This window comes from Phacochoerus africanus, chromosome 8 (assembly GCF_016906955.1).
Source record: "Phacochoerus africanus isolate WHEZ1 chromosome 8, ROS_Pafr_v1, whole genome shotgun sequence".
NCBI classification, from domain to species: domain Eukaryota; kingdom Metazoa; phylum Chordata; class Mammalia; order Artiodactyla; family Suidae; genus Phacochoerus; species Phacochoerus africanus.
The window spans coordinates 120,433,276-120,459,026 of NC_062551.1; the positions used below are offsets into that span (position 1 = coordinate 120,433,276).

The 25,751-nt window shown below is 34.8% G+C and overlaps 1 protein-coding gene and 1 pseudogene across 3 annotated transcripts in view; one reads left to right on the forward strand and one right to left on the reverse strand.

Moving 5' to 3' along the window:
* KIAA1328 (KIAA1328 ortholog) overlaps nt 1–25,751 on the forward strand; it is a 375,101-nt gene that overhangs the window by 192,291 nt on the left and 157,059 nt on the right. The window lies entirely within an intron of this gene.
* The window catches only part of LOC125132183 (60S ribosomal protein L4-like), a 43,758-nt pseudogene continuing 19,904 nt past the window's right edge, over nt 1,898–25,751 (reverse strand).

Consider the following 25,751-nt stretch of genomic DNA (forward strand, 5'->3'; position numbering starts at 1 on the left):
GTCAATTAATCTATGCCAAAAGAGGCAAAAATATACAATGGAGAAAAGACAGTCCCTTCAATAAGTGGTGCTGTAAACTGGACAGCTAGCTGTAGGCAAAAGAATGAAATTAGAACATTCTTTAACACCATATACGAAAATAAACTCAAGACGGAGATTAAAGACCTAAATGTTAGACTGAATACTATAAAACTCTCAGAGGACACCATAGGCCGAATATGCTCTGACAAAAACCACAGCAGTTATCTTCTTAGATACGCCTCTAATGGCAATCAAAACAAAAATAAACAAGTGGGACCTAATTAAACTTAACAGTTTTTGCACAGCAAACAGAACCATAAACAAAACAAAAAGACAACCCACAGATTGGGAGAATATATTTGAAAATGAAGCAACTGATGAATTTAATCTCCAAAATATGCAAACACCTTGTGCATCTCAATATCAAAAAAAAAAAAAAAAGAATGACCCAATCAAAAACTGGGCATAAGATCTAAACAGACATTCCTCAAAAAGACAGATGGCAAAACAAAAACAAAAACAAAAAACAAACAAAAAAACATGAAAGGCTGCTCAGCATCACTAATTATTAGAGAAATGCAAATCAAAAATACTATGGGATACCACCTTATACTAGCCAGAATGTCCATCGTCAAAAAGTCTACAGACAAATACGAGGAAGTGTACTGGAGAAAAAAGAATACTCTTACACTGTTGGTGGGAATGTAAATTGGTGCAACCTCTATGGAAAACAGTATGAAGTTTCCTCAAAAAACTAAAAATAGGACTACCATATGATCCAGCAATCCCACTCCTGGACATCTATCTATAGAAAACAATAATTTAAAAGATACATGCACCCCAGCGTTCCTTTCAGCACTATTTACAGTAGCCAAGACATGGAAGCAACCTAAATGTTCATCAGCAGAGGAATGGACAAAGAAAATGTTGTGCTTATAAACACAGGAATACTACTCAGCCATAAAAAAGAATGAAATAAAGCCATTTGCAGCAACATGGGTGGACCTAGAAACTATCATACTAAGTAAAATTACTTGACTGTGAAAAACAAACATCATATGATATCACTTATATGTGGAATCTAAAAAAAAAAAGGATACAAATGGACTTATCTGCAGAATGTAAATAGGCTCATGGACATTGAAGACAAACTTAGGGCTACCAAAGGGGACAGGTGGGGAAGGGGCATGGAGTGGGAGTTTTGGATTGACATGTGCGCACTGAGGTATATGAAGTGACTGGCCATCAGGGAACTCTACCCAGTATTCTGTGATAATCTATATGGGAAAAGAATCTGGGAAAGAATGGATGTGTATATATGTATAATTGAGTCATTTTGTTGTACAGTGGAAATTATCACAACATTGTAAATAAATTACACTTAAGTAAATTTTTTTTAATTAGGAGTTTTTATTTATTTTTTTATTTTTTATTTTTTATTTTTTATTTTTTATTACTCAATGAATTACAATTAAAAATTGTAATTTTTATTACTCAAAAAATTTTTTTAAAAAATGAAAAAAACTCAACTTTATAACCACATATATTAAGAAACCTCATAATAAAGTTGGCATTTGTCTCAATGTAAAGAAATAAAATTGAACTACAGCTTGGTTAATAATACTAATACTAATACTAATAATAATGAAGTAGGGTTGTCATAGATAGTATATAGTTGGATTTTGGTTTATAATCCTGACAATCTGTGGTTTTTTACTGAAATGTTTGTATCTTTTACACTTGATATAGTTATCAACATGGTTGGGTTTAAATCTACCATCTTGTAATTTATTTTCTTTTTTCACCACTTTTTCAGTTTTTCTTGTTTTCTTTTGATGAACTAGTTTTAGCATTATCTCTATTTGGGGCTCTTTTTGTTGATCAGGCCTTTATTCAGAATTAGCGGTCCAAAATAGTATGGTCTTTATAGAATGAAAAAAATTAAGTTTATGCAGTAGGCTTCTTTTCTTGTGTCATGGGTTTCTTTTCTGTGGGCTTCTTTTCAGCTAGCTGGTGGATTTTGGTCACTGCAGGCTTTTTCCCCACAAAAGGTTTTTTTCTGCATTTTAACACCAACAGCTTTCTTTCCTTTCTTCTTCACCACAGACTTCTTGCCTGCAACCCCCTTTCTCATCTGATTCAGCTGCTACTACTGCTGCTGCTTATCCATCCAGAGTTTGTGATTCTTGTCCTGGCGAGAAAGGTGTTCCAGGGCATGGTCATGGTCTTTGCATCTGAGTTTAGCTTCAGTGTGATTCTCAGGGTTTTCAGTGGATTCTTCTCCAAGACTCTGTGATGAATCTTCTTGTGTGGTACTTGGAGGGGCTGTTTCGATTTCTGGGCTTTCCAAGATTCTGCTAAGGTCTGATTGAGCATCTTAGAAATGGGAATGTTGTAGTTACTCTTGAAGGAGGCAGCTTCACACCAACTGCCATGTAGATCATCTAACTTGAGGAAAACATTTCCAGTCCAAATGCAAAAATGTCCCACATGCTCATCAGGAGTAAGTTTCAAAAAGTTTAGTTTGCTTATATTAAGCAGAGTAATTTCAGGAATGTTTCTCAAGACCTCAATGATACCATTGTCCTCATTATAGATGATGCAGGCTCTCCTACACTGGATATGATAACATTTTCTCATTTTGCCTTTGCCAGCTATCATCTTCTATGAGGCATAGACTTTTGATATCATTCCAGGCCTTAAATTTCTTAGGAAGCAGAACAGCCTGCTTGGTCTTGTAGCCTTTGACTTTTATCTTCAACTACAAAAGGATGTTTAGGAACTTCCCCAATATAATGACCTTTAGACATAATCAGTGCTGGTAAGGCCAAGGCAGCCAAGGCAGAGCAGGTGGCGTATCACTCTGTATTGTGTTCATTCTGTGGTGCCAACATTGCCAGGTTCCAATTGGTGCAGACATGCAGCCCCCTTGATGCATATTTCCAAAAGCACCCAGCCAGAATGGTAAGTCCCCTGCCTCAAATTCCCAGCCAGCACCCCAAGACTCAGAGCTGGTTTGATGACCTGCTAATTCATTGATAGTATAGGGCTGTCTGTTGTTTTTGTGCAACTTAGTGTGCACAGAGTTCACAATATCTAATTGAATGGGAATTTTGAACACGTGACATTTTTGCCAGATGACTTTCTTATCCAAGATCACTGGTATCAGTGAAGAGCCCATATCATGGAGGGAGAAGGAGAAGGAGAAGGCAGCCAGTTAGCTTCCACAGGAAAACCTTGGGCTCATTATCTTTGTTTTAGTTTTTAATGGTTCTTCTAAGTATTGCAGAATGCATCTTTGGATGTCTGTTTTCAATAATATTTTACTGCTTCAAGTATAATATACAGTGTATAACCTTACAACAGAATGTTTCCATTTCCGCCTTCCATCTTTTCTACTCTTGTTATCATATTTTTAATGTTTCCATTTCCGCCTTCCATCTTTTCTACTCTTGTTATCATATTTTTACTTCTATGTGTGTTGTAAATGCCACATTTTTTACTTCATTTAACAATTATCTTTTAGATAAATTTTAAATATGATGAAATGTTGCTTGTATTTCCATTTCTGGAAGTCTTTCTTTCCAAGGTTCCATGTAGTAGCATTCTATTTATACCTGAAAATGTTTGTTAATGGCCATACAGATTATCTGGTAATAAATTCTTTTATCTTTTGTCTGAAAATGTTTATTTCACTTTCAATTTATTTTTTTAAATTTTTTATTTTTACAATTTTTTGGCCACACCATGGCATATGAAGCTCCTGGGCTAGGGATCAGATCCAACCCACAGTTGCAACCTATGCCACAGATGCAGCAACATAGTCTTTCACCCACTGTGCCAGGCCAGGGATCGACCCTGCATCCCAACACTCCAGAGATGCTACCAATCCCATTGTACCACAGCGGGAACCCCCACTTTCAATTTTTAAAGGAAATTTTTGTCAGTTATACAATTCTGATTTAACAGTGTGTTTTTGCTTTCTGTTTTCCACTTTTAAAATACTGTATCATTTCTTCTGGTTTGCATATTTTGATTTTGTTTTTGACCATGTCTGCAACATGGGAAAGTTCCCAGGCCAAACCCACATTACCACAGTGACCCAAGCTGCTGCAGTGACAATGCTGAATCCTTAACCCTCTCCACCATAAGAGAACTCCTGTGTGTTTGTTTTTTGATCTTTTTAAATTAGATTCTGCTGTCATTCTTATTTGGTTTCTTTGTATGTCATGTCTTTTTTAACCTTTCTACTCTAAGTTTTCTATCACTAATTTTTAGCAATCTGGTAATAGTGCCTCTTGGTACTCTTTGTGTTTTTCTGTTTGAGTTTCATTGAGCCTTTTGGGTCTTTGGTTTTATAGCTTTTATTACATTTTAATATTTTAAATCTTATTTCTTCAAATATTTTTTCTATCTCCACCTCTCCTGGCACTCCTATTACATGTATCACTTGTATCATTTCACAGATTACTACAGCTTTTTCCCCCAATTTAATCTTTTTCTCTGTGTTTTTCATTTTGGATACTGTCTATTTTGTGTCTTCAGGTTTCTTAAGCAGCATCTAATCTCCTACAACTTTTATTGGATGAGGTTAATATTTTAGATACGTAATTTTTTTGGTCTTTTTAGGACCATACCTGCAGCATATGGAGGTTCCCAGGCTAGGGGTCTAATCAGAGCTGTAGCCTATACCACAGCCACGGCAATGCCAGATCTGAGCCATGTCTGCAACCTATACCACAGTTCATGGAAAGGCCGGATCCTTAACCCACTGAGTGAGGCCAGGGATCAAACCTGCATCCTCATGGATGCTAGTCAGATTCATTTCTGCTGAGCCACAATGGGAACTCCTAGATATGTAATTTTTCATCCATTGACTAACATTGGGTTATTTTGTATATCTTTTATCACTATGTTCATGTTTTTCTTTTAATCTTTAATTATGTTGGCCTTATTTATAATTGACTTTTTTTCCTTATGATAATTTCATCATTTGTCATTTCTGGGGCTTTTTTCTGTTGACTGACTAGTCAGATTTCACCATATAGCTTGTAATTTTTTAAATTGACTGCTCATTAGCATGTGTGTTACTCTAATGAGTATCTAGATTTTGTTGTCTTTTAGAGAGTATCCTAGCAGGCATTCAAGTAGTTCCTGAATTTTAGAGGCTTTTGCTTAAGCTTTGTTGAGATATAAATACACAATAACAAAAACTTGTAGGAAATAGAATATTGAATGCTTTTTGCTCTTTTAAAGAAGGTAAAAATGTTACATTATGGACCAATAAAATACTCAAATGAGAAAATCTAAGGGAAGAGAAGCTACATTTTTGTCATATTTATTAACTTATTAAAGAAAGCCCAAATTTATGTATAATAAGAATCATGTAAAGAATACTTATTTTGAGGGTCCAAAGTAATAAAAGGGAAATAAAGATTTAAATAAGAACTACAGATAAAAAAGTATTTTCTGAAGTCTTGGCTTTCAGGCTGAAAATCAAACGTTATGGTTTTGACTCTAGATTCACTTGCTTTGGACATGTCTTTTAGCTTTATTAACATCTCCTTATATGAATTAGGTTTAATCTCCCTTTTCTTTTCTTTTTTTTCTTTTTAGGGCTGTACCTGCAGCATACAGGAGTTCCCAGGCTAGGGGTTGAATCAGAGCTGCAGTTGCAGACCTACACCACAGCCACAGCAACATGGGATCAAAGCACATCTGTAAACTATGCTGCAGCTTATAGCAGTGCTGCATCCTTAACCCACTGAGTGAGGCCAGGGATCAAATCCTTATCCTAGTCAGGTTTTTAACCAACAGAGCCACAATGAGACTCCCTAGATTTAACTCTTAATAAAATGTGAAAGAAATACTTGTTCCAGTATCCAGAAAAGGAGGTATTCTTCTTTTGTGAATATTGGAACAAATTGAACATAGATGCAAATATCCTTAACAAAATACTAGCAAACCAAATACAAATATATATTAAAAGGATCATACATCATAATCAAGTAGGACTTATTGCAGGGATACAAGAGTTCTTCAGTAGTCACAAATCTAACAATGTGATACAACACATCAACAAACTGAAGAATGAAAACCACATGATCATCTCAAAAGATGCAGAAAAGGCTTTTGACAAAATTCCACACCCATTTCTGATAAAAACTCTCCAGAGAGTGGGGATAGAGGGAACCTACCTCAACATAGTAAAAACCATGTATGGAAACCCACAGCTAACATCATTCTCAATGGTTAAAAGTTGAAATCATTTCCACTAAGATCAGGAAAAAGACAAGGATATTCACTTTCACTGCTATTATTCAGCATGGTTTTGGAAATCCTAGCTACAGCAATCAGAGAAGAAAAAGAAATAAAAGGAATCCAAATTGGAAAAGAAGTAAAACTATCACTGTTTGCAGATAACATGATACTATACCTAGAAACCCCTAAAGACAGCACCAGAAAACTGTTAGCATTCATCAATGAATTGGGCAAAGTTGCAAGCTACAAAATTAATACACAGAAATAGACTGCATTTCTCTACTAATAATGAAAGACCAGAAATGAAATCAGAGAAACCATCCCGTTCATAATCAAACCAAAAAGAATAAAATACCTAGGAATATACCTATGTAAGAGACAAAAGACCTATACTCTGAAAACTATAAAATGTTGAAGAAAGAAATCAAAGACAACACAAACAGATGGAAAGATATACTGTTCTCTTGGGTGAGAAGAATCAGTATTGTCAAAATGACTATACTACCCAAGAAAATCTACAGATTCAATGCTATCCCTATCAAATTACCAAAGGCATTCTTCACAGAATTAGAACAGAATATTTTCAAATTTGAATGGAAATGCAAGAGGCCCCAAATAGCCAAAGTAATACTAAAAAAGAAAAATGAAAATGGAGGAATCAAGCTTCCTGACTTTAGACAATAGTACAAAGCTACAGTCATCAAAACAATATGGTGTTAGCACAAAAACAGAAATACAAATCAATGGAATAAAATAGAAAGCCCTGAAATTAACCCAAGTACCTGTGGTCAACTAATCTATAACAAAGGAGGAAAGAGCATACAGTGGAAGAAAGATACTCTCTTCTATAAATGGTGCTGGGAAAACTTGAAAGCTACATGTAAAAGAATTAAAGTAAAATACTGCCTAACACCATATACAAAAATAAACTCAAAATGGATTAAGACCTAAATAAAAGGCCAGATACTATAAAACTCCTAGAGGAAAACATAGGCAGAACACTCCTTGACATAAATCACAGCAACATCTTGTTTGATCCACCTCCTAGAATAATGACAAAAAAGACACAAATAAACCAATGATCCTAATCAAATTCAAAAGCTTTTGCACAGCAAAGGAAACCATTAATAAAAACAAAAAGACAACCCACAGAATGGGAGAAAATCTTTGCCAATGATGCAACAGACAAGGGCCTAATCTCCACAATATACAATCAACTCATGCAACTCAACAACAAAAAAACAAACAACCCAATTTAAGAATGGGCAGAAGACCTAAGCAAACATTTCTCTTAAAAAAGACATACAGATGGCCAACAGAAATATGAAAAAAATGCTCAATATCACTAATTATTAGAGAAATGCAAATCAAAATTACAATGAGGTACCACCTCACACCAGTCAGAATGGCCATCATTAATAAGTCAACAAATAGCAAATGCTGGAGAAGTTGTGGAGAAAAAGGTACCCTCCTCTACTATTGGTGGGAATGGAAATTGGTACAACCACTAAGGAAAACAGTATGGAGGTACCTCAGGAAACTAAATATAGGGCCACCATATGATCCAGCATTTGCACTGCCGGACATATATCCGTAAAAAACTTTCATTGAAAAAGATACATGCACCCCTATGTTCATAGCAGCACTATTCACAATAGGCAAAACATGGAAACAACCTAAATGTCATTGACAGATGAATGGATTAAGAAGATGTGGTACATACATACAATGGAATATTACTCAGCCATAAAAATGACAAACTAATGCCATTTGTAGCAACATGGGTGGAACAAGAGACTCTCATACTAAGTGAAGTATGCCAGAACGAAAAAGAAAAATACCATATGATATCACTTATTTCTGGAATCTAAAATATGGAGCAGATGATCCTATCTAAAAATAAAAAATGAAATTAAAAAAAAAAAAAAAAACAAATAGATCATAGCCAAGGAGAGCAGACTTGGAGTTTCCAAGGGGGAGAGGAGAGGGAGTGGGATGGATGGGCATTTTGGGTGCTTCTTGGTTGCAAACTATTATATTTGGAATGGTTGGGGAATGGAACTCTACTGTACAGCACAGGGAAATGTGTGCGATTGGGTCACTTTGCTGCACAACCAAACTTGAAGTAATATTGTAAATCAACTATACTTTAATATAAGAATACTAATATTTTTTTTAAATTCACAAAAGGAGCATCAGTAATAGATGTGTAAATATAAACCAGTTGTAGAAGAAGAGACCAGAACAGGAGAGGAAATTGTGACCCAAGATAAGAGGTAAAAATATGAAAACATCTGAATACTCACTTCCCATAGCCAGATGGATCCATTCATGAAATCAGGAGGCATTTACTAGCTCAGTAGTTCTCACTATGCCAGCAGCATCAGTATCACCTGGAAATTTTCTAAAAATGCAAATCCGCAGGACCCAGTTCACACCTACTGAGTTAGAAACTCTGGCAGTGGGGACAAGAAATCTGCATTTTAACAAGCCTTATGAACTCCCAATTTTGAGAACCTTTGTGCTAGTATAGTGGAAATAAATACCATTTGTCAGTCAAACTGCTGGTGAGTCCTATCACATGCAGGGTTTTATAAATACATCTTTCTAAATTCTTGATACAGATACATTAATAATATTTTCTATCTGAAGAAGTGCTCCGTGTGCTTAATCACACAAGTTCTAGAAAACAAGAAGTGTCTATAAGATGGAAACTAAGTCTCTTTTTTTGTCATCATTTTTATCCTTTCTTATATGCTTTTTCTATGATTTTTCTGTGTTGATAGAAGGATTTAATTTAATTTTTGGTTTGGAGTGAAATAATCAAATATGTAATTTTAGCACAAAAATTAGTCCTTTAAGCTTAAAATAGTTTCTAAAAACCAGTTTGAAATGTACTGAAGTGATATTTTTTTCAATGTGGCTCTTCCTGCTGTAATTGTCACCCTTTCTTTCCTCTCTTCTACTCTTCTCTGCTCCCCCAATTCTTCCTTACTTCTCCATAACACCTTAGCTTTCTTCCCCTGCCTTTCCCTCAGAGTGTGCCCTCAGAGAAGAGAAGATCTATGTTTACAGTTAGATTTAGGTTTACAAATATTATGTAGGCCTTATGTTAATGGCTGCTTATATTTTCTTAATAGTGCCTCCCCCAAAATTGTCACCCTGTTTTGTAAGCACTAGATTGTAGATGTATTTGGTGCTGTCTGGCAACTTTGCTCAGAATGCTGCCCTGTGAAAGAAATCAGACTTGGTCAGAGTGGTTTCTAGAGAGCACTGAAAGGTAACATTATTTGTGACAATTAAGGAAAATGCCTTTCTTGGGGACTGAAGTAGGCTGATTTAGCAGTCTTTTATAGCCAAATTAGCAATCATGTACAATTGTTTATGTTTCCAATAAATATATTAAATGTCTTATGAATTAGTAGCCATACTTTACACTAGACATCCACTGAACCAACTAAAAAGTATTAACTAGGATAGGAATTCTAACAATCAGTGTTATATTAGTGATGCAAGACTTCTAGCTTTAAGTACTTCTTAGGAAGAAGCATAGTCCCCTATCCTTTCTTCCAAGAGAAAGTTTTTTGTTCACAGATTAATCAAAATCACTCTGGCTGTGGTGTCATTTGAATCCCCAGATGGTTAGGATTTAGCTAATAAGCCTGATAGACCCCGGATGCTGTCTGTGCCTACTGAAGTTGTGCCAGTCTTCCTAGGTGAGACTGATTGATAAAAGCCCAACCCTTTACATACAGTTCATTTGGACACATCAACTGTGTTCAACAGATGATGACATGCGCAGATATTCTCTACAGTTTACCTTGATTAGCTCTTGTTGAGACGTACAGAAACATGAAGACTGTTGCCACTATGCCAGTCTATGCTCACAGGCACCTGCTCTTTGTATTTGGAGTCATTGCCGGGGTTAGCCTCCTGGTTTAAATGCCTGAGTCCACTTCCTTCTATCACCCATGAAAAGTGCCATGAGCATTCGGTTATACTGTTGCTATATGTACCCCTTACCTCCTCTCCAAAGTAGCATTTTAGGACAGTCTTCTGTGAGCAGAGCTGCTCCTACTTTCTAAATTTTTTACTGGATTAAAGAACAAATTTAATTTTTACTGCTTTTTAGACTGTTTCAAGCTTAAATAATCTTAATCATGACCTGAGCCAAAGTATGTCCAAAAATAACAAAGTATACAATATGTCATAATGATTTTCAGCCCCTGATACTATGTATCATAAATATTGCAGTAAGTAATTTTTCATTTGAATATTCATCATCACTCCCTCTTAGCAGTGAAGAAAGCAACAGCTGGCCCAGTGTTTGAAATGCTTGTATTTTTTGTTGTCGTTATAGTTAACTTTACCTCTTTCTACCTATTTTCTACAAGTTGTATTGTTCACGAGTTATATATTGCCATAAGTATATAGGTCTTTGTGCAATAAATCTCTCCAAATCAAATTACTTTTCAGCCAGTTGGCTTTAAGGGCCTATCTGAAACAAGATGAAGTGTGCATCTCACGTATTAATGACACGTTGCCTATCATAGCAGAAGGGACCTTGCAAAGATGATAGAAATTTTTTCTTTTCGGGGGGGGGCTTTTTTCTTTCTTTTTTTTTTTTAAGGGCTGCACCATGGCATATGGAGATTGCCAGGCCAGGGGTCAAAACAGAGCTGTAGCCACCAGCCTATCCCACAGCCACAGCCACACAGGATCTGAGCCACATCTGCGACCTACACCACAGCTCATGGCAATGCCAGATCCTTAACCACTGAGCAAGACCAAGTATCTAACCTGAATCCTCATGAATACTAGTCAGATTTATTTCTGCTGAGCCACTACGGGAGCTCCAAATGATAGAAATCTTGAGGTAAGTAAAAGAAATGGAAAGGGTTCATTGAGCTTCTATCTTTTCCCCCCAGTTATTCTTCAAATAGCCCAGTTTTTGTTTTCCCCATACTACTTAAAAATCACCTCTTAATTTGTTTATTAATTTGTCTCTTTCCAGTAAAATACAGATTTTTATTACAGCAAGATGATTCCATAGTACCTAGATCAGTACTTTGAACATGGTATGCATTCAATAAATGTTAGCAAATAAATGAATATTGTTTTTTATTATAAAATTCACTCATTTTTAAGTGTACCATCTGATGATTTTGGTAAATGTATAGAACTGTACAGCCATCACACAACAACATTATATAACATTATTATAACATTCAACCAGCATTGGTCCATTAAGGACCATGCCTGCTGAAGGATTCCTTAGACCAGGTTGCAGTCATTTCTGCTACTACCCTCAGCCGTGGTCAACCACTAATCTACTTTTTGTCTCTGTGCATTTGTCTTTTCTGGGCATTTCGTGCAAATAGGCTCATGCAATAGAGGGCCATTTGCATTTGACATCTTTCTCTTAGCATCATTTTTTGAGGTTCATACATGTTGGAGCACATATCAGTAGTTTGCTTCTTTTCATTGCTGAATAGTGTTTCATTTTATAGATATACTGTTTTGCTTCACAGAGTTTTGGACTGTTTCTAGTTTTTGGCTATTATGAATAGTGATGCTGTGAACATTTGTTAACAAGTGTTTGTGTGGACATGCTTTCATTTCCCTTGGATAGATACCTAGTAGAGAAATCGCTGGGTATTATGGTAATTTTATGCTTAATTTTTGAAGAAAAACTGTTTTTCAAAATGCCCATAGCATTTTTTATTCTTATGAATAGTGTATGTGAATTCTAGTTTCTCTAAATCGCCATTTTCTATATTTTTGATTATCATCATTATAGTAAATGTGAAATGTTTTCTTTTTAGTTTTAACAGGCTTTTAACTTTAATTTTCCTAATAACTAATGATGATGAGTGTCTTTTCATGTGGTTATTATCCATTGGTATGTATTCATTGGTTAAATGTCTCTCTTTTACCCATTTAAAGGCACATTTTTATTTATTTTATTTTCCCAATACATTATTTTTTCTACTCTACAGCATATTGACCCAGTCACACATACATGTATATACATGCTTTTTTCTCACATTATCATGCTCCATCATAAGTGACTAGACATAGTTACCAGTGCTACACAGCAAGATCTCATTGCTAATCCATTTCAAAGGCAATAGTCTGCATCCATTAATCCCAAACTCCCAATCCATCCCACTCTTTCCCCCTCCCCCCTTGGCAACCATAAGTCTATTCTCCAAGTCCATGATTTTCTTTTCTGTGGAAAGGTTCATTTGTGCTGTATATTAGATTCCAGATATAAGTGATATCACATGGTATTTGTCTTTCTCTTTCTGACTTAACTTCACTTAGTATGAGAGTCTCTAGTTCCATCCATCTTGCTGCAAATGGATACATTTTTAAACTGGGTTGTTTTTTTTTCTAATTTTGGGGAAAAAAATCCATGTGTAAGTGGACCTGCCCATCTCAAACCCCATATTGTTCAAGGGTCAACCTTAGAATAGATGTTTGTATGTGGCTATTATATTTTGTGACCTTGCTGAACTGTTTTAGTAGTTTTTGTTTTGTTTGTAGATTCCTTATGATTTTCTGCATAAAGGATCATAACATCTGCAAATAAGAACAGTTTTTCTTCCTTTCCAAATATGTCTCTTTTTTCCCCCATATTGTACTGACTAGAACTTTTAGTACAATGTTGACTAGAAGATGACAATGAACATGCTTGTTTTGTTTCTGATCTTAGAAGGAAAACATTCCGTCTTTTACCATTAGGTACTCTTAAAACTTACAGCTATAGATTTTTTTAGATACTCTTTATCAAGTTAAGAAAGTTGTCTTTTTAGTTTTCTGAGACTTTTTATTGTGAGTGGTTGTTGAATTTTGTCGAATGTTTTTTCTGCTTCTATTGAGATGATTGTGTGCTTTTAATTTTTGTGTTTCATTCTACTAATACACTATATTGCTTGACTACTTTTTTGATGTTAAGCCAATCTAGCATTTCTGGAATAAATCCCACTTGGTAGTATATAAGTCCTTTTATTTTATGTAGGATTTTACTAATATTTTTTAATGATATTTAGGTGTACATTCTTAAAGAGATTGGTCCCTCTTTTTCTTGAGGTATCTTTGACCTGTTTTTATGGTAATGTTAATCTCATAGAATGTATTGGGAAGTGTTTCTCCTCTATTTCTTGAAAGTCTGTGAATGTTATTGTGAATGTTATTTGATAGAATTAATCAATGAAGTCATCTGGGCCTGAACTTTCCTTTGTGGACTTTTTACTAATTTAGTAGTTTATTATTTATCACTTTATTCGTTTTGAGTTCTATTAGTTTTCTGTTTATGTGTCACAAATGATAATGAACTTAGCGCCGTAAAACAACAGTCATTGATTATCTCACAAGTGTTGTATGTTCACAAGGCTGATTGATCTTGACAAGGTTCTCTGCTGAATGTCCCACAAGGTTGAAATCAAGGTAGCTCCTGGGCTGGATTTTCTTGTACACAGTCTGAGGAAGAAGCCACTTTCTAACTCATTCAGGTTTTGGCAGAAATCAGGTTCTGTCCCCCAAATTCTAAGGTCCCCATTTTCTTGCTTACTGTCATCTGGGGGCCACTCTCAATTTTGATAGGCTGCCCACATTTCTAATTACCTCTCCCTCTTCATCTTCAAGCCAGCAACAGCATGTTGAGGTCTTATGTTTTCAGATATTTTTGACTTCCTCTTTTTCCACCAGCTGAAGAAATCTTTTCTTTTAAAGTGTGCTCCCTTGAGTAGATTAGACCCATCCATATGATCTTTCTTTTGTCATATAACATAATATAATCATAGTAGTAACACCTTTTGATTTCCTCTTTGATCTATGATTTATTTAGATAGGCATTATTTTAAAAATATTTAAATACCTAAATTATTTTCTGTTGATTTCTGATTTAAATTTTTTATGCGAGGGAATATATTTTGCATAATTTCAGTCCTATGAACTTTGTTGAGATTTGTTTTATGCTCCAGAAAAAAAATATTCTTTTTTCTTAAGAATATTTCATATGGCATATGGAAGTTCCTGGGCTAAGGGTTGAACCTAAGCTGAAGCTGCAGGCCTACTCCACAGCTACAGCAACACCAGATCCAAGCCACATCTGCAACCTATGCTGCAGCTTGCAGCAATGCTGGCGCCCTAACCCATTGAGCAAGGCCAGGGATTGAAACCACATCCTGACTGTGTCAGTCCTTAACCCACTGAGCCACAAAAACTGGCAACTCCCAGTTTTGTCAATTTTTGATTCACGTGCCTCAAAAACTCAGTTGTTACCTTTATATACATTTATAATCACTTTTTTCTTATAAAATTGACCATTTTATCAATATGAAATGTCCCTCTTCATCTCTAGTGACATATTTTACTTAAAGGATGATATTAAGATAGCTACTTAGTTCTCTTATGTTACTATGTGCAGGTATATCTTTTTCCATCCTTTTACTTTCAAGCTATTTATATGTGAATCTAAAATATGACTCTTATAGATAGCACACATTTGGATCTTATTATTTTATCTAGTTTGACAATCTTTACCTCTTGCTTGGAAAGTTTAACCCATTTGATTTAATGTAATTGTGATATGGTTGGATTTATGTCCTCCATTTTGCTCCTTCTTTTTTCCTATGTAGATTGTTGTGTTTTTGTTCCTCTGCTCCTTCTTTACTGCCTTTCTCACATGTTAACTGCCATTTGCAGCAACATGGATGGAACTAGAGACTCTCATCCTGAGCAAAGTAAGTCAGAAAGAGAAAGACAAATACCATATGATATCACTTATATCTGGAATCTAATATATGGCACAAAGGAACCTTTCCAAAGAAAAGAAGATCATGGATTTGGAGAATAGACTTGTGGTTGTCAAGGGGGAAAGTGAGGGAGCTTGGGGTAAATAGATGCAGAATGTTGCCTTCGGGATGGATTAGCAATGGGATCCTGCTGTGTAGCACTGGGAACTCTGTCTAGTTGCTTATGATGGAACACTTAATGTGAGAAAAAAAGAATGTATACATGTATGTGTAACTGGGTCACCATGCTGTACAGTAGGAAAAATATATATACAAATAAATGATAAAATAAGTAAATAAATAAATAAATATCTTCTAAGTGTAACATTTTAATTCTTTGGCTGTTCTTTTCACTATTTTTTTAAATCTTTGCTCTTGGGTTGCAATATGCATTTTGACTTAACCGTAATCTCCTTAAGATGAATTCTTACAGTATTCTGGTAAAATATAAACTGTATCCAATATAACATTTTTTTCCCCTACTCTGCTGTGCTATTGTTGTCTTATATGTAATCTCTTCATGGGAAAAGCCCAACAGTACTCTTTTATAACTAAGATTTTTATGTAATTGTTTCATAAAATAGTTAAGAATGCACAAAGGATTTCCCATTGTGGCTCAGTGGTTAACGAATACGACTAGGAATGATGAGGTTGTGGGTTCGATCCCTGGCCTTGCTCAGTGGGTTAAGGATCTGGCATTGCCATGAGCTGTGGTGTAGGTCGCAGACAAGGCTCAGATCCTGTGGCTCTGGCATAGGCCAGCAGCTACAGCTCCGATTCGACCCCTAGCCTGGGAACCTCCATATGTCATGGGAGCAGCTCAAGAAATGGCAAAAAGACCAAAAAAAAAAAAAGAGTGCACACATATACAAGCTCTTTTACATTTACCTTCAGGATTATTCTTTCCAGGATCCTTTATGTCTGTACATTTAAGTAACTGCTATAAATTTATGTTCAGCGTAAAGAATTTAACTTATTATTTATTATTGCACAGATACACCAGCAATTATTTTCTAAGCGTTTTTATTTTGCTTTTTGGTTTCAACATGAGAATGTGTTTACTCTGACTTCATTTTTGAAGGATAATTTAGATGGATATAAAACTCTTGATTAACAGTTTATTTCTTTTGGGACTTTTATTATGCCATCCCACTGCCTTTTTGCTCAACTGTTTTTGATGATTTATTAAATGTATTCTTAGTTCCTGTCTGTAATGCGTCATTTCCCTTGCCCCTTTGAAGATTTTTTTTTACTTGGCTTTAAACCAAGTTATGGTTCATGACCATAACCTGTCTAAGAGTGGATCTCTTGTGTTTATCTTTGTTGTAATTTGTTGAGCATTAATATTTATGTGGATTAATATTTTCCATCAAAATAAAGGTATTTTGACTATTTTTAAAAGTATTTTTCTCCCTCCTTTTCTTTTTCCTCTCTTTTGGGACTCTATTTCATATATGTAGATATTCCTTGTTCCACACAGGTTTCTGAGACTGGTAATTATTCTTCCTCCTTTTTTTCCTGCTCTTCAAATTAGATAGTCTATATTGGTCATTTTTAAGTTTACCATTCTTTCTTCTGCTATTTCACATCTGCTGAGGAGCCCTCTACTAAATTTTTCTTTTTACTTACTGTTCCAGTATTTCTATTTGGTTCTTTTCATATATGTTTTTCCCCTCTATCTCTTTATTGAGATTCTCCATTTGCTGTCAATATACTTTCCTTTAATTACTGAAACATGTTTTTCTTTAGATCTTTCAACATATTTATAGTAGCTCTTTTGAAACCTTTCTACGTCCAGTATTTGGGCCCCCCAGAGGCAGTCATTTTTTTTTAACATAGGTAAAGCTTTTTTGTTTCTTTGCAATTCTTGTAATTTTTTGAAAAAACTGGATATTTTATATAATGCATTGTAAATGTATTGTAATATATATGTATTTTATGTAATGTATTGTAAATAGGGCTTCTTCTTGAAGATCATTTTTGTTGCTGTCTTTTTGTTTGTTTAGTGGCTTGCTTGTATTAATTTTGTTGAATGTGCTTCCTCTGTATTGTGTGTTCACTGATGTCTCTGATCACCATTTTCTTGTTTTCTTTTTAAATCACACTTCATAGGGAACAGTCCTGAGTCAAAGTAATTAGAAAACAGCTAATGATTGGTGATAGGTTTGCTCAAATACCTTGAATCAGTATGGCTTTTACCCTTTGCCAGTAGAATTGTTTGTGAGTTGGAGCATGCCTTTACTTTCTGCTATGCCTTATCATCTATCCTCTATATATCCATAAGATCTCACATTCAGAAATAGGTAAATTGTTAAAGTCGTGTCTGGTCTCTTACTACCTTTCATAAAATCCAGGATACTGGAAATTTACCAAGGCTTTTTGTTGCTGTCTTATTCCTCAGCCTCCTTGTTAAATTCCTAACTGCTCTATCAGTCAGATGCTTGCCCCACCAGGATTGCAACCTCAGGCTAGCTGCAACATTGGTTATCCTAATTGCCGTTGAGATCACTGAAATTTCTATACCTCTCGTGTGTTGCAGTTTCCCACACTTCACAAATCAAGAGAATCCTCTAGTTATATTGCTAGTTTACAAGGCTTGCTCCACCCCTGTGAATCTACCTTTCCTATCTAGCAGGGAGCTGGCATGGGAGCACAGCCTTAATCTAAAATGTCACATTCTCTCCTGATTCTTACTCGTTTTATTTTGAATAAATGCTTCTTAATTTGTTGTATGCTTTGGTTTAATCCTCCCAGTCCTGAAATTTTTTTTTCACAATTTAGATGGTTTTTAAGGCAAGAGAATTTATTGAGCTTCCCGCTCTGCCATTCCATAATTCGCACACAGAGGTTTTCTGCTTCTGATCATTACCTATAGGAGCTAGATGTTTTTCCTAGGATTTATATAAGCAAAATAACCAAGAACCAAACAATGTAAAACAAAAGGGAAAAAAATTATTGTGTCACTAAAATATCTTTGAACCAAGTTAGTTTGCCGAAACTATAATATGGCTATTTCTCTTAACACTATAATGTAGTTTAATAAAGTTAAATTTCAACATATATATTTGATTGTTTTAAAATCATATTTTCTTCATTTTATTGAAGTTTCATTGCAATAAACAAAACATGAAAGTTATATACAAATAAGTTTGCCTTTTGTTGGCACTTTGAGAAATTATTTAAATTACTGCATCTTCTGCGAAGGACAATCTTTTGTCTTCTTTTTCTAGAAGGATCACTGTGCCTTTACAGATGGAAGGAGGAAATGGAAGGTGGGAACCCAAGTCACTTGTACTGCATAATTCTGTGGGTTTGACAGATTTGAAATTTCTTTAGATTGAAATTATTGCCAGAAGTTCCTTTGCAACGACTTCTCATCCACACTCACAGCTTTGTGAGACAGACAAATTTATATTTGAAAGCATTAAGCCAGCCATAACTAGCATGAAAAGGAGCCACTTCTATAGGATTTGGTAGTTCACATTGAAGATCATTGTATAATGGTAGTGTTTTCTTTGTGAAAAATGTTCTCAATTATTTATTCAGAACCAAACATGAAATTTACAGTATTTTCAGATTATTCCCTAATATATAAAATGTTGGAACAAATCCACCTTTTCTAACAGTGTCATAATAGACTGACTGTAGTCTAGATGGTGTAGGTTGGGGCTTCCTAAATGAACTGGTAAGAACTAGGTTTGATTTTTTTTTTTTTGTCAAGCTCCATGGACTAAAATATTTTTAAAATGTATTAAAAATTGCATACTATAAAATGAAATGTGACATAAGCTTTTATTAATAATTTCAACAAATTACATTGTAGTAAACATAATCTAAATAGACACAAAATAGGAAAAAAAGAATGATAAAAACTTTCATCAAAAGTGTGCATACTAAATTAAAACCATGAGATACCACCTCACACCAGTCAGAATGGCCATCATTAATAAGTCCACAAAGAACAAATGCTGGAGGGGGTGTGGAGAAAAGGGAACCCTCCTGCACTGTTGGTGGGAATGTAAGCTGGTACAACCACTGTGGAAATCAGTATGGAGATACCTTAGAAACCTATACACAGAACTACCATATGACCCAGCAGTCCCACTCTTGGGCATATATCCAGACAAAACTTTCCTTAAAAAAGATACATGCACCTGCATGTTCATTGCAGCTCTATTCACAATAGCCAAGACATGGAAACAACCTAAATGTCCATCAACAGGTGATTGGATTAGGAGCTGTAGTATATATACACAATGGAATACTACTCAGCCATAAAAAAACAACGATATAATGCCATTTGCAGCAACATGGATGGAACTAGAGACTCTCATACTGAGCAAAGTAAGTCAGAAAGAGAAAGACAAATACCATATAACATCATTCATGTCTGGTATCTAATATAGGGCACAAATGAACCTTTCCACAGAAAAGAAAATCATGGACTTGGAGAATAGACTTGTGGTTGCCAAGGAGGAGTGGGAGAGAGTGGGATAGACTGGGAGCTTGGGGTTAATGGATGCAAACTATTGCTTCTGGAATGGATTAGCAATGAGATCCTGCTATGTAGCACTGGGAACTATGTCTAGTGACTTATGATGGGGCATGATAATGTGCAAAAATAGAATGTGTACATATATGTGTACCTGGGTCACCATGCTGTACAGTAGAAAAAAAATTGTATTGGGGAAATAACTATTTAAAAAAAAAAAGTCTGACACTGTAGCACATGTATACCAGCACAGCCATGGCAAAAAAAAAAAAAAATACAAACCAAGGGTTAAATGGCAAATGTCTCTTCAACATGTCAACAGAAGAAAAAAGAGCTATAGGGCACCTCAAAGCTAAAAGAATAAATTTACTTCTTAACCTGTTTAAAAAAAAAAAAGAAGTGTGCATACTAATGATTAAAACAGAGAATAACTATTACATCACTTTTTCTTGCTTGCAGTCTTACCTAAGAAAATGTATTGTGACATCACTATTTCACCAGAATAAGTGCCTATACACACTTTAAATTAGCACCAGCCATATCAATAGTACTATGTATGTTAATATTGAAAGTTTTTATTATGATACATAAGTTTGCACCTTCATTCATAACCCATGTGGTCTTGTTGGGAGAGAATGATATACCCACAGATCATAATATATATTTAAACTATTTCTGTTTTGGTTTATTAGAGAAATATCACTGTGGCATATTGCTAGGAATGGAAGAAGAGATTTTAAAGCCATGTCAGTAGGTTCACATTATTTATACTTAACTTTTCACGTTTTGTCCCAAATGAAGGAGGTGATGGTATGTTTTCAAAATTTGTCTCTAGTCCTTTATCATTAGCCAGTTCCAGCAATTCTTTAAAATAAATTTAGGAGTTCCTGTCATGGTTCAGTGGTAACTAACCCGACTAGTATCCATGAGGATGCAGCTTTGATCACTAGCCTTGCTCAGTGGGATGGGGATCCAGCATTCCCTGAGCTGTGGTGTAGGATGCAGATGTGGCTCAGATCCCACCTTGCTATGGCTGTGGTGTAGGCCAGCAGCTATAGCTCTGATTAGACCCATATCTTGGGTTGTTCCATATGCTGCAGGTGTGGCCCTAAAAAAGACAGAAAAACAATTAAATTCTTTCAAAGAAAATGATTTTCTGTGCATGGATCTTCTTTTGGTGGAAAATCAAATTTGAAAGATAAAATTTTAGAAAAGCTCACTGTTAATTTTTCACTGATCTGTAATATCAAGATTATCATAAATAAGTTTTATTGAAATTATGGAATATGACATAACAATCCCTAGGGATGCTGAGCTTCCAAAGTACTACCATTCATTTTTACTCTTCAATCTGATCTGCCATTGAAGACCATGATGGATTTCTACCTTGCAAGAAAGTATTAAAAATCACTAAAACAACAACCAATATCAGTCAAATAAGCTAGATTGGCTCTCCAGTTCATATCTTTTAAAAATTGTGACCAAATTAGTTTCTTATGTTACAGAAACACTTAAGATTTGTTCCAAATTCCCAATGGAACTTTTCCCTTCTATAACAATAATGCCTCAGCATCAGTTGTTAGCACTTGGCTTCTATATTAGAAATAAATCAAATAATCTCCAATTTTATGCATTTGCCTTTGAAATGTGTAAAAAATGTGAAAATCCACATTTTTAATGTGTTGCTGAGCACATGATTTAATTCACCTAGTTATTAATAATAAAACATTCTAGATGAAGGTATTAATATGTTTATTTGTAATTTGATGAATGTTCCAAAATTTTTTCCCATTGCTGCTATGCTGTCAAACCACATTTTTTGATAATGTAAGCCTTTATAGTTTTATATTGCTAAAAATTTGTTATATTTGTTGTCTATGAAGCCAAAAAATACTGTTCTTTCTTCATATCATTATGATATTTAAATTGTACCTGTACTAGAAAAATTGCCATTTTAGTGGTAAATGTGCATTTTTCAGCTTCCAATGAAAAATGCTTTACTAGTTTTACTCTATGGATTTGTTTTCAGTATACTAGCCAGTTCTTGCATAGTCACATTAAGCTGTGGTATCATGAAAAGATGGTACTTAAGCTACTCTCTTTCTTACACATTCATCCAACATCATGCAGACACCTTTGATACAGTCTTTCACTAATGTTACAACAATTGTATATGGTCATTGAGTTCTTTTATTTTTAAACATCTGTCACCATACAAATTTATTATGATATTATTGACCGTAGTACCCATACTATGCTTTTTTCTCTTTTTTTATAGTTCATTTACAATGTTGTGTTAATTTCTGCTGTACAGCAAAGTAATTCAGTTATACATATACACCTATCCATTCTTTTTCAATTATTTTTTCCATATTGGTTGTCACAGAATATTGAGTAGAGTTCCTTGTGCTATACAGCAGGTGCCCATTGAGCATCCATTGCATTATATGTACATTAGTGTGCATATTCCAATCCCAAACTCCCAGTATCCCTCCCTGCCACCTTTCCCCTTTGGTAACCATAAGTTTGTTATCAAAGTCTGTAGTCTGTTTTTTAAATAAGTTCATTTACATTTTTTTTGGATTCCACAGACAAGTGATATGATATGATGTTTGTCTTTCACTGCATGACTTACTTCACTTAGTATTATAAACTCTACATCCATCCATGTTGCTGCAAATGGCATTATTTCATTTTTGATGGTTGAGTAATATTCCATTGTGTATGTATACCACATCTTCTTTATCCAGGCCTCTATTGATGGAATTTAAGTTGCTTCCATATCTTGGCTATTGTAAATAGTGCTGCAGTGAACATTGGGGTGCAAGTATCTTTTAAAATTACAGTGTTCTCTGGATAGATACCCAAGAGTGGAATTGTTGGGTAGTTCTGTTTTTAGTTTTCTGAAGAACCTCCCTACTTTTTTCCATAGTGTTTATACCATAGTGTTTATACCAATTTACATTCCCACCAATAGTTTAGGAGGGTTCCCTTTTCTTTGCACCCTCTCCAGCATTTATTGTTTGTAGACTTTTTAATGATGACCATTCTGACTGATGTGAGGTGATACCTCATTGTAATTTTGATTTGCATTTCTCTAATAATTAACAATGTTAAGCATCTTTTCAGTGCTTTTGATCTGTTTGTCTTCCTTAGAGAAATATGTGTTTAGATCTTCTGCCTCCCCCCTTTTCGGACACCCTGCAGCACATGGAGCTCCCCCGCCAGGATCAGATCTGAACTGCAGTTGCAGACTAAGCTGAAGTTGTGGCAACACCAGATCCTTAACCTACTGTACCAGGCCATGGTTCAAACCCATGTCCCAGCACTCCCAAGATGCGACAAATCCTGTTGCACCACAGTGGGAGCTCTTTGCCCATTTTTTGATTGTTTTTTTTTATATTGAGTTGCATAAGTTTTTTGTGTATTTTAGAGATGAATCCCTTGTTGGTTGCTTCATTTGCAAATATTTTATCCCATTCTGTGGGCTGTCCTTTTGTTTTGCTTATGGGATTTCCTTTGCTGTACAAAAGCTCTTAAGTTTATTTAGGGCCCATTTGCTTATTTTTGTTTTTAATTGTTTTTATTTTCATTACTCTAGGAGGTGGAGCTGAAAAGATATGGTTGTGACTTAACATCAAAAAGTGTTCTGCCTATGTTTTTCTCTAAGAGTTTTATAGTATCCAGCCTTATATTTATGTCTTTAATCCATTTTGGGTTCATTTTTGTGGTCTTTGTGTTCATATAATTGCTACCTTATAAGCCTACAAAATACTAACATTTATATGTGAAAATTGTATACTTCTTCTGTTGGATCAATACTCTTTATTTCAAAGGTTGGTTTTTACCATATTTCTTTATGTGTATATGTAAATGCTTTTTAAGTTTTGATAAGTTCATTGCTTCTTTAGCCAGAATATCTCAGTAGATAACACACTGTGGTTTTAGTGTTTTGTCCTCATTTTATGGCCACAAAACTGAATTCAGTATATGAGGGATCATACTTTTAAGTAAAATTAGCATTAAGTGAAGCTAGTATGAACCTTTAACCTTCATTTCTTTAAAATCACTTCCATCATCATTATTTGGTTTATAGTAATAAACTACTGCATTCAGTAAAGTGGTATCTTGGGGGGAAAGATGGATAAATTAGGAGTATTGGATTAACATATACTGTGTATAAAATGGATAAACAGCAAGGATTTACTGTAACTGTTAGTGAACAGTTATTTTAACTTATAATAACATATAATGGAAAGGAATATGAAAAGGAATATATATGTGAATGTACATAAATATATATATGAATTGCTTTGTTCTACTTATGTAACTAGCACAATATTGTAAGTAAATCAACTATAGACCAATTTTTTTAAAAAAGAGGTGTCTTTTCTTGACCAAAAATTCTAGAGAAGCTTGTTTCACTACATGTAAAATAAAATTTTACTTCCCTACTTTAGCTAAAAATGTAAAATCAGAATTTAAAAATGGTCTTGAATAAGAATTAAAACAGTATTACTATAGTAATTCAGTTATTATAGGTAAATGATATAATTAGCATTTTCTCAGGTTTTAATAGAATTTGGGGGTACAAATGACAAAACTATTCTTTAAATAACACACATTATATACTAGGTTTTTATTTCAAGACTAGTCTGCAGACTCAGTCTTAATTTCACAATTACCTGAAGTCCATTTTAACTAGAGAAGCCCAATGATAACACAAACATACATTGGAATGTCCTATGTAATATTTCGGACATCTCTATGCTAGTTATTTGTTTTTTATCTGAATTTCAGATTTAACTGGGAGTCCTGTATTTTTATTTGCTCAATCTGGAAATCATATTTTGCCTGCTTTACAGTTGCATAACTCATGTTTTCTTCAGAATCTTATAGGTTTTGTTTTTATAGTTAGGTCTCTAATTCTTTTTGAGTTAATTTTTTTTGTATGGAGTGATAATAAGGGTTGAAGTTTTATTTTTTCCTCATGGCTATGCAGTTATCCAGTATCATTTGTTGAACACTGTCTTTTCTCCCATTAAGTTACCTTCCTACCTGTGACACACTCTAAGGTGACCACCAATATGTCATCCTCTTATAAAATTCCTTACTCTTGAAAGGGAGTGGAACTCGTGACTTGTATAGCCAACAGAATATGAGAAAACCAAAGGAATTTTGCAGATGGAATTAAGGTCCCAAATTAGTTGATTTTTAGCTAATCAAAAGGGAGATCCTAGATTAGCCCGATTTAATCAAGCCCTTAAAAAAGAGAGTAGGCCCCTCTCTGTAAAGAGGCTCTCCTGCTGGATGTGAAAAAGCAATGTTTTCTCAGGTCAGTCTCCAAAGACAACAGAAATAAAAGAAAAAATAAACCAATGGGACCTAATCAAACTGACAAGCTTTTGCACAGCAAAGGAAACCAAAAAGACAACTTACAGAATGAGAGGAAATCGTATCAAATGATGCAACCGACAAGGGCTCAATCTCTAAAATATACAAACAACTTAAACAACTCAATAGCAAACAACACAATGGAAAAATGGGCAAAAGACCTGAATAGACATTTCTCCAAGGAAGATATACAGATGGCCAACAAGCACATGAAAAAAATGCTCAACATCCCTGATTCTTAGAGAAATGCAAATCAAAACTATCACAAGATGTCACCTCACACCAGTCAGAATGGCCATCATTAATAAGTCCACAAAGAACTAATTCTGTAGGGGATGTGGAGAAAAGGGAACCCTCCTGCACTGTTGGTGGGAATGTAAATTGGTACAACCACTATGGAAATCAGTATGGAGATACCTTAGAAAACTATACATAGAACTACCATATGACCCAGCAATCCCACTCTTGGGCATATACCCAGACAAAACTTGCCTTAAAAAAGACACAGGTACCCGCATGTTCATGGCAGCACTATTCACAATAGCCAAGACATGGAAACAACCTAAATGTCCATCGACAGACAATTGGATTAGAAAGATGTGGTATATATACACAGTGGAATACTATTCAGCCATAAAAATGAACAAACAAATGCCATTTGCAGCAACATGGATGGAATTAGAGTCTCTCATACTAAGTAAAATAAGTAAGAAAGAGAAAGACAAATACCATATGATATCACTTACATCTGAAATTTAATGTATGGCATGAATGAACCTTTC